Consider the following 11728-nt stretch of genomic DNA (forward strand, 5'->3'; position numbering starts at 1 on the left):
GCGCATATATGATATGTACGTTAGAAAAAATAATATATATATATATTATTTTCTTTTAATATAGGGACACCTCTTTTAATTTATCCCCGCAGGGAATTATCACATAACTCAGTATGTGATAATGGCAGACCAATATACATATATATCAAGATTATCAATACAAAATATATATCATTATTAGCCTGCCTCAATTGTAATTATTTATTTGGATTAACGATAAAGTTCGGAAACAATTTGTTATTCTATGTATAATAGAAACCTTGGCCTTTGTTTCAACATTATTATCTTTGGGCTTAAAATATTAACCGTGGAGCCAAGTCTCATATTCATAAATGAATAAAGAAACAAATTTGACGGATTAATATCTTCTCTACCGACAGACAGTATTTTGTCACGTCAATAGTAGATGGCCGGCCCATTGACCATCCTATAGTAGTTTTTGGACCCAATATCTTTAATTCGGGTATTTTCAATTGTCTTTGCCAATCAACCGTTTGGTACTCTCTCATATAATAAGAGAATACACATATAATTCCATTATATGGATATATCTTCATTATTTTATTTGCTACATCACCCTATAATAGTTTTTGAACCCGTCAACTTCAATTCGGGTATTTTCAATTGTCTTTGCCAACCATTTATATGGTATTCTCTATTATAATAAGAGAATACTAGTGTATATCCATTATATGGATATATCATCTTCATATTATTTGCTACACCACCCTATAGTAGTTTTTGAACCCATCATCTGCAATTCGGGTATTTTCAATTGTCTTTGCCAACCAACTATACGGTATTCTCTCTTATAATAAGAGAATACAAGTATATTTTCATTATATGGATATAATGCCATTTATTTTTCAATATCCATATAATTCATTTAGTTTTGTATGTACAAAACAAGTTTTCTTTATAGTATTGACAAAATCATATGTTTACGCATAACATAAGTTTTGACCAATACGAGGAGGGGCCCGCCAACGACCACCTCCCTATAGTAGTTTTTTACCCCACGCACTACTGCGTGCCTGTTTACAGTACTAGTGCCAGCTATCACTAGGTTTATATATCATGTTTCAGTGATATATGGGTAAATTCTACCATTTATTCTTATGTATATGGCATTTCTATGCCATATTTATACAATCCATTCATATCTTAATGTATATTTATTATATTATACATTATTATGCCTTATAGGTATTATACCTATAAGCCATATCCATACGATTCATTCACTAGTGCCGCCCCTCACTAGGTTTATAATTGTTATATCATTGATATACAATTTATTTCTATATATATGGCATTTATATGCCATATCCATACAATGCATTCACATTTCAATGTATATTTACTTGTTATACATTATTATGCCTTATAGGTATTATACCTATAAGCCATATCCATACGATTCACTTATATAAATATATGTATATTTTTCTATACATAATTTTTTTTTATTTTTGTATGGATTTCTATGCATATCCATAGTTTATATGGATATGCTTGGCGTTCTATATAGTATTGACAAATTCATATGCATAACATAAGTTTTGACCAATACGAGGAGGGGCCCGCCAACGACCACCTCCCTATAGTAGTTTTTTACCCCACGCACTATTGCGTGCCTGTTTACAGTACTAGTGCCAGCTATCACTAGGTTTATATATCGTGTTTCAGTGATATATGGGTAAATTCTACCATTTATTCTTATGTATATGGCATTTCTATGCCATATTTATACAATCCATTCATATCTTAATGTATATTTATTATATTATACATTATTATGCCTTATAGGTATTATACCTATAAGCCATATCCATACGATTCATTCACTAGTGCCGCCCCTCACTAGGTTTATAATTGTTATATCATTGATATACAATTTATTTCTATATATATGGCATTTATATGCCATATCCATACAATGCATTCACATTTCAATGTATATTTACTTGTTATACATTATTATGCCTTATAGGTATTATACCTATAAGCCATATCCATACGATTCACTTATATAAATATATGTATATTTTTTCTATACATAATTTTTTTTTACTTTTGTATGGATTTCTATGCATATCCATAGTTTATATGGATATGCTTGGCGTTCTATATAGTATTGACAAATTCATATGCATAACATAAGTTTTGACCAATACGAGGAGGGGCCCGCCAACGACCACCTCCCTATAGTAGTTTTTTACCCCACGCACTATTGCGTGCCTGTTTACAGTACTAGTGCCAGCTATCACTAGGTTTATATATCGTGTTTCAGTGATATATGGGTAAATTCTACCATTTATTCTTATGTATATGGCATTTCTATGCCATATTTATACAATCCATTCATATCTTAATGTATATTTATTATATTATACATTATTATGCCTTATAGGTATTATACCTATAAGCCATATCCATACGATTCATTCACTAGTGCCGCCCCTCACTAGGTTTATAATTGTTATATCATTGATATACAATTTATTTCTATATATATGGCATTTATATGCCATATCCATACAATGCATTCACATTTCAATGTATATTTACTTGTTATACATTATTATGCCTTATAGGTATTATACCTATAAGCCATATCCATACGATTCACTTATATAAATATATGTATATTTTTCTATACATAATTTTTTTTTACTTTTGTATGGTTTTCTATGCATATCCATAGTTTATATGGATATGCTTGGCGTTCTATATAGTATTGACAAATTCATATGCATAACATAAGTTTTGACCAATACGAGGAGGGGCCCGCCAACGACCACCTCCCTATAGTAGTTTTTTACCCCACGCACTATTGCGTGCCTGTTTACAGTACTAGTGCCAGCTATCACTAGGTTTATATATCGTGTTTCAGTGATATATGGGTAAATTCTACCATTTATTCTTATGTATATGGCATTTCTATGCCATATTTATACAATCCATTCATATCTTAATGTATATTTATTATATTATACATTATTATGCCTTATAGGTATTATACCTATAAGCCATATCCATACGATTCATTCACTAGTGCCGCCCCTCACTAGGTTTATAATTGTTATATCATTGATATACAATTTATTTCTATATATATGGCATTTATATGCCATATCCATACAATGCATTCACATTTCAATGTATATTTACTTGTTATACATTATTATGCCTTATAGGTATTATACCTATAAGCCATATCCATACGATTCACTTATATAAATATATGTATATTTTTCTATACATAATTTTTTTTTACTTTTGTATGGTTTTCTATGCATATCCATAGTTTATATGGATATGCTTGGCGTTCTATATAGTATTGACAAATTCATATGCATAACATAAGTTTTGACCAATACGAGGAGGGGCCCGCCAACGACCACCTCCCTATAGTAGTTTTTTACCCCACGCACTATTGCGTGCCTGTTTACAGTACTAGTGCCAGCTATCACTAGGTTTATATATCGTGTTTCAGTGATATATGGGTAAATTCTACCATTTATTCTTATGTATATGGCATTTCTATGCCATATTTATACAATCCATTCATATCTTAATGTATATTTATTATATTATACATTATTATGCCTTATAGGTATTATACCTATAAGCCATATCCATACGATTCATTCACTAGTGCCGCCCCTCACTAGGTTTATAATTGTTATATCATTGATATACAATTTATTTCTATATATATGGCATTTATATGCCATATCCATACAATGCATTCACATTTCAATGTATATTTACTTGTTATACATTATTATGCCTTATAGGTATTATACCTATAAGCCATATCCATACGATTCACTTATATAAATATATGTATATTTTTCTATACATAATTTTTTTTTACTTTTGTATGGATTTCTATGCATATCCATAGTTTATATGGATATGCTTGGCGTTCTATATAGTATTGACAAATTCATATGCATAACATAAGTTTTGACCAATACGAGGAGGGGCCCGCCAACGACCACCTCCCTATAGTAGTTTTTTACCCCACGCACTATTGCGTGCCTGTTTACAGTACTAGTGCCAGCTATCACTAGGTTTATATATCGTGTTTCAGTGATATATGGGTAAATTCTACCATTTATTCTTATGTATATGGCATTTCTATGCCATATTTATACAATCCATTCATATCTTAATGTATATTTATTATATTATACATTATTATGCCTTATAGGTATTATACCTATAAGCCATATCCATACGATTCATTCACTAGTGCCGCCCCTCACTAGGTTTATAATTGTTATATCATTGATATACAATTTATTTCTATATATATGGCATTTATATGCCATATCCATACAATGCATTCACATTTCAATGTATATTTACTTGTTATACATTATTATGCCTTATAGGTATTATACCTATAAGCCATATCCATACGATTCACTTATATAAATATATGTATATTTTTCTATACATAATTTTTTTTTACTTTTGTATGGATTTCTATGCATATCCATAGTTTATATGGATATGCTTGGCGTTCTATATAGTATTGACAAATTCATATGCATAACATAAGTTTTGACCAATACGAGGAGGGGCCCGCCAACGACCACCTCCCTATAGTAGTTTTTTACCCCACGCACTATTGCGTGCCTGTTTACAGTACTAGTGCCAGCTATCACTAGGTTTATATATCGTGTTTCAGTGATATATGGGTAAATTCTACCATTTATTCTTATGTATATGGCATTTCTATGCCATATTTATACAATCCATTCATATCTTAATGTATATTTATTATATTATACATTATTATGCCTTATAGGTATTATACCTATAAGCCATATCCATACGATTCATTCACTAGTGCCGCCCCTCACTAGGTTTATAATTGTTATATCATTGATATACAATTTATTTCTATATATATGGCATTTATATGCCATATCCATACAATGCATTCACATTTCAATGTATATTTACTTGTTATACATTATTATGCCTTATAGGTATTATACCTATAAGCCATATCCATACGATTCACTTATATAAATATATGTATATTTTTCTATACATAATTTTTTTTTACTTTTGTATGGTTTTCTATGCATATCCATAGTTTATATGGATATGCTTGGCGTTCTATATAGTATTGACAAATTCATATGCATAACATAAGTTTTGACCAATACGAGGAGGGGCCCGCCAACGACCACCTCCCTATAGTAGTTTTTTACCCCACGCACTATTGCGTGCCTGTTTACAGTACTAGTGCCAGCTATCACTAGGTTTATATATCGTGTTTCAGTGATATATGGGTAAATTCTACCATTTATTCTTATGTATATGGCATTTCTATGCCATATTTATACAATCCATTCATATCTTAATGTATATTTATTATATTATACATTATTATGCCTTATAGGTATTATACCTATAAGCCATATCCATACGATTCATTCACTAGTGCCGCCCCTCACTAGGTTTATAATTGTTATATCATTGATATACAATTTATTTCTATATATATGGCATTTATATGCCATATCCATACAATGCATTCACATTTCAATGTATATTTACTTGTTATACATTATTATGCCTTATAGGTATTATACCTATAAGCCATATCCATACGATTCACTTATATAAATATATGTATATTTTTCTATACATAATTTTTTTTTACTTTTGTATGGATTTCTATGCATATCCATAGTTTATATGGATATGCTTGGCGTTCTATATAGTATTGACAAATTCATATGCATAACATAAGTTTTGACCAATACGAGGAGGGGCCCGCCAACGACCACCTCCCTATAGTAGTTTTTTACCCCACGCACTATTGCGTGCCTGTTTACAGTACTAGTGCCAGCTATCACTAGGTTTATATATCGTGTTTCAGTGATATATGGGTAAATTCTACCATTTATTCTTATGTATATGGCATTTCTATGCCATATTTATACAATCCATTCATATCTTAATGTATATTTATTATATTATACATTATTATGCCTTATAGGTATTATACCTATAAGCCATATCCATACGATTCATTCACTAGTGCCGCCCCTCACTAGGTTTATAATTGTTATATCATTGATATACAATTTATTTCTATATATATGGCATTTATATGCCATATCCATACAATGCATTCACATTTCAATGTATATTTACTTGTTATACATTATTATGCCTTATAGGTATTATACCTATAAGCCATATCCATACGATTCACTTATATAAATATATGTATATTTTTCTATACATAATTTTTTTTTACTTTTGTATGGATTTCTATGCATATCCATAGTTTATATGGATATGCTTGGCGTTCTATATAGTATTGACAAATTCATATGCATAACATAAGTTTTGACCAATACGAGGAGGGGCCCGCCAACGACCACCTCCCTATAGTAGTTTTTTACCCCACGCACTATTGCGTGCATGTTTACAGTACTAGTGCCAGCTATCATTAGGTTTATATATCGTGTTTCAGTGATATATGGGTAAATTCTACCATTTATTCTTATGTATGTATATGGCATTTCTATGCCATATTTATATAATTCATTCATATCTTAATTTATATTTATTATATTATACATTATTATGCCTTATAGGTATTATACCTATAAGCCATATCCATACGATTCATATACTAGTGCAGCCCCTCACTAGGTTTATATATCTCATTTTAATTATATATTGGTAAATTCTATTATTTATTCTTGTGTATATGGCACTTATATGCCGCCATATCTATAAAAATGCATTTATATTTCAATGTATATTTTCTATATTATACATTATTATGCCTTAAAAAGTTATTATACCTACCATAAGGCGATATCCATACGATTCATTTATATAAAAGATATATGTATAATTTTCTATACATAATTTTTTTTTATGAATATATGGGTTTCCTAAGCATATCCATATAATACATTTAGTTTTATATGGATTAGATTGGTCTTCTTTATTGTATTGCCAAACTCATATTGATAAAATAAGTTTTGAACAATAAGAGGATCAGCCGCCAACCAACCAACCACTGCTACCATTGGAGGAACATATACTTACTTTTTATATGTCCTCTTACTTGAATGGTCCTCTCTTTACTTGAAAATTTCATTACCATAGGAATCTATTTATACATGGAATATGATTTCCACTACTTTTTCGCGTCACTAATAATTAATATGACGATACAGACTTGCTACCATAACATAAGTCTTGAACAATAATAGGAGCAGCCGCCAACCAACCACCAACCAACCAACCACTGCTACCATTGATAGTAATTTTATATGTCCTCTTTAGTTGAATTTCAATACCATAGGAATATTTATACATGGAATATGTTTTGCCACTACTTTTTCGCGTCACTAATAATATGACGATACAGTCTTGCTACCATAACATAAGTTTTGAACAATAAGAGGAGCAGACACACCAACCAACCAACCGCGCTGCTACCATTATATATACTTATATTTATATAAGTCCTCTTTACTTGAATGGCCTCTTTACTTGAATTTCAATACCATAGGAATATTTATTTATACATGGAATATGTTTTGCCACTACTTTTTCGCGTCACTAATAATATGACGATATAGACTTGCTACCATAACATAAGTTTTGAACAATAAGAGGAGCAGACACCAACCAACCAACCGCTGCTACCATTGAATGAACCATATATACAAACTTTTATATATGTCCTCTTTACTTGAATTTTAATACCATAGGAATATTTATACATGGAATATGTTTGCCACTTTATCATCGCGTCACTAATAAGATGACGATACATTTTGTTTGTTCAATATTTACTTATATATTGATGTTTCCAATTTAGGTCTTTTATATTTCTTCTTCCCTACCTTACACACCACAAACAAAGTGGCGTGCGATGCTGCAAGCAAGCATAATGATTATGCCCGCTTGCAACATCTTTATTATCGAATCATCAAGCAAAGGATAAGCTTCAGTGGATCGCAGTATGGCAGCTGCTCAACCACTTACAACACCTTGCCTGTTACAAAAGTCGTTTACAATTGATTCTAGGCTTTGTCATTGTATTAAATAATGCTTTTATATGTAACTAGCGCGGCATCAGGTGATCAAAGATCCTCCCAATTTACTATGTTACAAATTACATTGGCATCACATCCATTGTCGTTTATAAAGTAAATTATAAACTTTAAATGGTTTAGAAGCCATACAATGCAAATTGCCCCTTATTTATCATTGCAGTCCAGCACGGATACGACCTTAGAGGCGTTCAGGCATAATCCAACGGACGTAGCGTCATACCACTGTTCGCTCGAACAAGTATTGTGCCATTGGTCCGTACCTGCGGTTCCTCTCGTACTACGCAGGAATGCTGTCGCAACAACGTTTTGTCATTAGTAGGGTAAAACTAACCTGTCTCACGACGGTCTAAACCCAGCTCACGTTCCCTTGCATGGGTGAACAATCCAACGCTTGGTGAATTTTGCTTCACAATGATAGGAAGAGCCGACATCGAAGGATCAAAAAGCGACGTCGCTATGAACGCTTGGCCGCCACAAGCCAGTTATCCCTATGGTAACTTTTCTGACACCTCTTGTTAAAAACTCTTTAAACCAAAAGGATCGATAGGCCGAGCTTTTGCTGTCCCTGTGTGTACTGAACACCGAGATCAAGTCAGCATTTGCCCTTTTGCTCTATGTGTGGTTTCTGTCCGCACTGAGCTGGCCTTGGGACACCTCCGTTATTATTTGAGAGATGTACCGCCCCAGTCAAACTCCCTACCTGGCAATGTCCTTGAATTGGATCATACCTGAGTAATTGGAGTTATACCAAATTTTCAAATCAAAAATACATAAATGCACCGTTTTATTAAAGAATTTGTTTGCGATTATATAACAAACTCGTGATACTTTGATCAAGAAGCTTGCATCAAAACCCAATACCATAAGATATAATAAATATATCCGTATAATGGCTAGGAAATGATACACGTTCCATTTAATCAAGTAAGTAAGGAAACAATAAGAGTAGTGGTATTTCATTGGCGATACCAAACCGAAGTCTAATATCTCCCACTTATTCTACACCTCTTATGTCTCCTTACACTGCCAGATTAGAGTCAAGCTCAAAAGGGTCTTCTTTCCCCGCTAATTATTCCAAGCCCGTTCCCTTGGCTGTGGTTTCGCTAGATAGTAGATAGGGACAGTAGGAATCTCGTTAATCCATTCATGCGCGTCACTAATTAGATGACGAGGCATTTGGCTACCTTAAGAGAGTCATAGTTACTCCCGCCGTTGACCCGCGCTTACTTGAATTTCTTCACTTTGACATTCAGAGCACTGGGCAGAAATCACATTGTGTCAACACCCGCTAGGGCCATCACAATGCTTTGTTTTAATTAGACAGTCGGATTCCCCAAGTCCGTGCCAGTTCTGAATTGATTGTTAATTGATAATCGTTATAATTAATAAGAACTAATTGGTTTAACCCAATTAGTATTCTTAAAAATTTTAGCAAGAAAGTTCCACAATTGGCTACGTAACTAAACTATCCGGGGAACAAGTGACCAACATAAATGCCAGACACTCTATTTACCCAGAACGAGCACATAAACCATGTTATTGTTTCCCAATCAAGCCCGACTATCTCAATCTTCAGAGCCAATCCTTATCCCGAAGTTACGGATCTAATTTGCCGACTTCCCTTACCTACATTATTCTATCGACTAGAGACTCTTCACCTTGGAGACCAGCTGCGGATATTGGTACGGCCTGTTGAGAAGTTTGCGTGTCCCCACCATAAATTTTCAAGGTCCGAGGAGAAAATATCGACACAACAGTATATGTCATGCTCTTCTAGCCCATCTACCATATCTCTCTGCGAAAGACTTCCATGGTAGTACGGCTATAAAACAGAAAAGAAAACTCTTCCGATATCTCTCGACGGCTTCTTTATGGTCGTTCCTGTTGCCAGGATGAGCACGAGGCCCATATTTAATAACAAACGGATACTCAACAGGTTACGGAATTGGAACCGTATTCCCTTTCGTTCAAAATTATTCAAGTATATTAATTAGCTTGATTTATATAATATAATTATATTTGTATGGCATTTGTGTTTTACTTGAAAATTTTCGGCTTTCGCCTTGAACTTAGGACCGACTAACTCGTGATCAACCACTGTTCACACGAAACCCTTCTCCACTTCAGTCCTCCAAGGTCTCATTCGATTATTTGCTACTACCACCAAGATCTGTACCAATGGCAGCTCCATGCAGGCTTACGCCAAACACTTCTACGCATACCATTGTACCTTCCTACTCACTAAAGTTTCAAAATTTATATCACAAGTAATATAAATCATCTACTTTAGCGGTAATGTATAGGTATACAACTTAAGCGCCATCCATTTTAAGGGCTAGTTGCTTCGGCAGGTGAGTTGTTACACACTCCTTAGCGGATTTCGACTTCCATGATCACCGTCCTGCTGTTTTAAGCAACCAACGCCTTTCATGGTATCTGCATGAGTTGTTAATTTGGGCACCGTAACATTACGTTTGGTTCATCCCACAGCGCCAGTTCTGCTTACCAAAAGTGGCCCACTGGGCACATTATATCATAACCTTGAACTTCATATCAAGAAAGTTAAGGTTCTTACCCATTTAAAGTTTGAGAATAGGTTAAGATCGTTTCGACCCTAAGGCCTCTAATCATTCGCTTTACCAGATAAGATTATTTTATATAACATTAAAATGCACCAGCTATCCTGAGGGAAACTTCGGAAGGAACCAGCTACTAGATGGTTCGATTGGTCTTTCGCCCCTATACTCAATTCTGACAATCGATTTGCACGTCAGAACTGTTTCGGTCTTCCATCAGGGTTTCCCCTGACTTCAACCTGATCAAGTATAGTTCACCATCTTTCGGGTCACAGCATATATGCTCAAGGTACGTTCCAGTTAGAGGCATAAATAATATAAATATCATTATACATAACTATATAGAACGCCCCGGGATTGTGTTAATTAGCTATAAATAGTTAAAAAACTAATCCCATTATTAGTCAAGTTAATTACGCTATTAGGTTTATATCCCAATAACTTGCACATATGTTAGACTCCTTGGTCCGTGTTTCAAGACGGGTCCCGAAGGTATCCTGAATCTTTCGCATTGTTAATCATACAAGTGCATATAATAAACACAAAAATCAATGATAATTATGCCATTATATAATTCCGAAAAATTAACGCACTGTATTCATATAAATCTATCAGCACTTTATCAAATTAATAACATTTATTCTGTGTTAAAATGCAAGCAAATTAATTTGAATAAACTATAAGTTATATTTTATGATAAATTTTGTATGCTAATAGATTACAATGTCCTTATATGGAAAAAATGCACACTATTATCATAATATTGTTTAAATATTACAATTTTAATGATGAATTTTCCATAACGGATATTCAGGTTCATCGGGCTTAACCTCTAAGCAGTTTCACGTACTGTTTAACTCTCTATTCAGAGTTCTTTTCAACTTTCCCTCACGGTACTTGTTTACTATCGGTCTCATGGTTATATTTAGTTTTAGATGGAGTTTACCACCCACTTAGTGCTGCACTATCAAGCAACACGACTCTTTGGAAACATCATCTAGTAATCATTAACGTTATACGGGCCTGGCACCC

The 11728-nt window shown here is 33.3% G+C and overlaps 1 non-coding gene across 1 annotated transcript in view; it reads right to left on the reverse strand.

Moving 5' to 3' along the window:
- Positions 1-7985: 7985 nt before the first annotated feature.
- Positions 7986-11728, reverse strand: part of LOC119559019 — a 3971-nt gene continuing 228 nt past the window's right edge. The window contains exon 1 of the ribosomal RNA XR_005220599.1: positions 7986-11728. This exon is cut by the window's right edge and continues 228 nt beyond it. This is a non-coding gene — a ribosomal RNA (large subunit ribosomal RNA).

This window comes from Drosophila subpulchrella, unplaced genomic scaffold (genome assembly GCF_014743375.2).
Source record: "Drosophila subpulchrella strain 33 F10 #4 breed RU33 unplaced genomic scaffold, RU_Dsub_v1.1 Primary Assembly Seq159, whole genome shotgun sequence".
In the NCBI taxonomy this organism is placed as follows: Eukaryota; Metazoa; Arthropoda; class Insecta; order Diptera; family Drosophilidae; genus Drosophila; species Drosophila subpulchrella.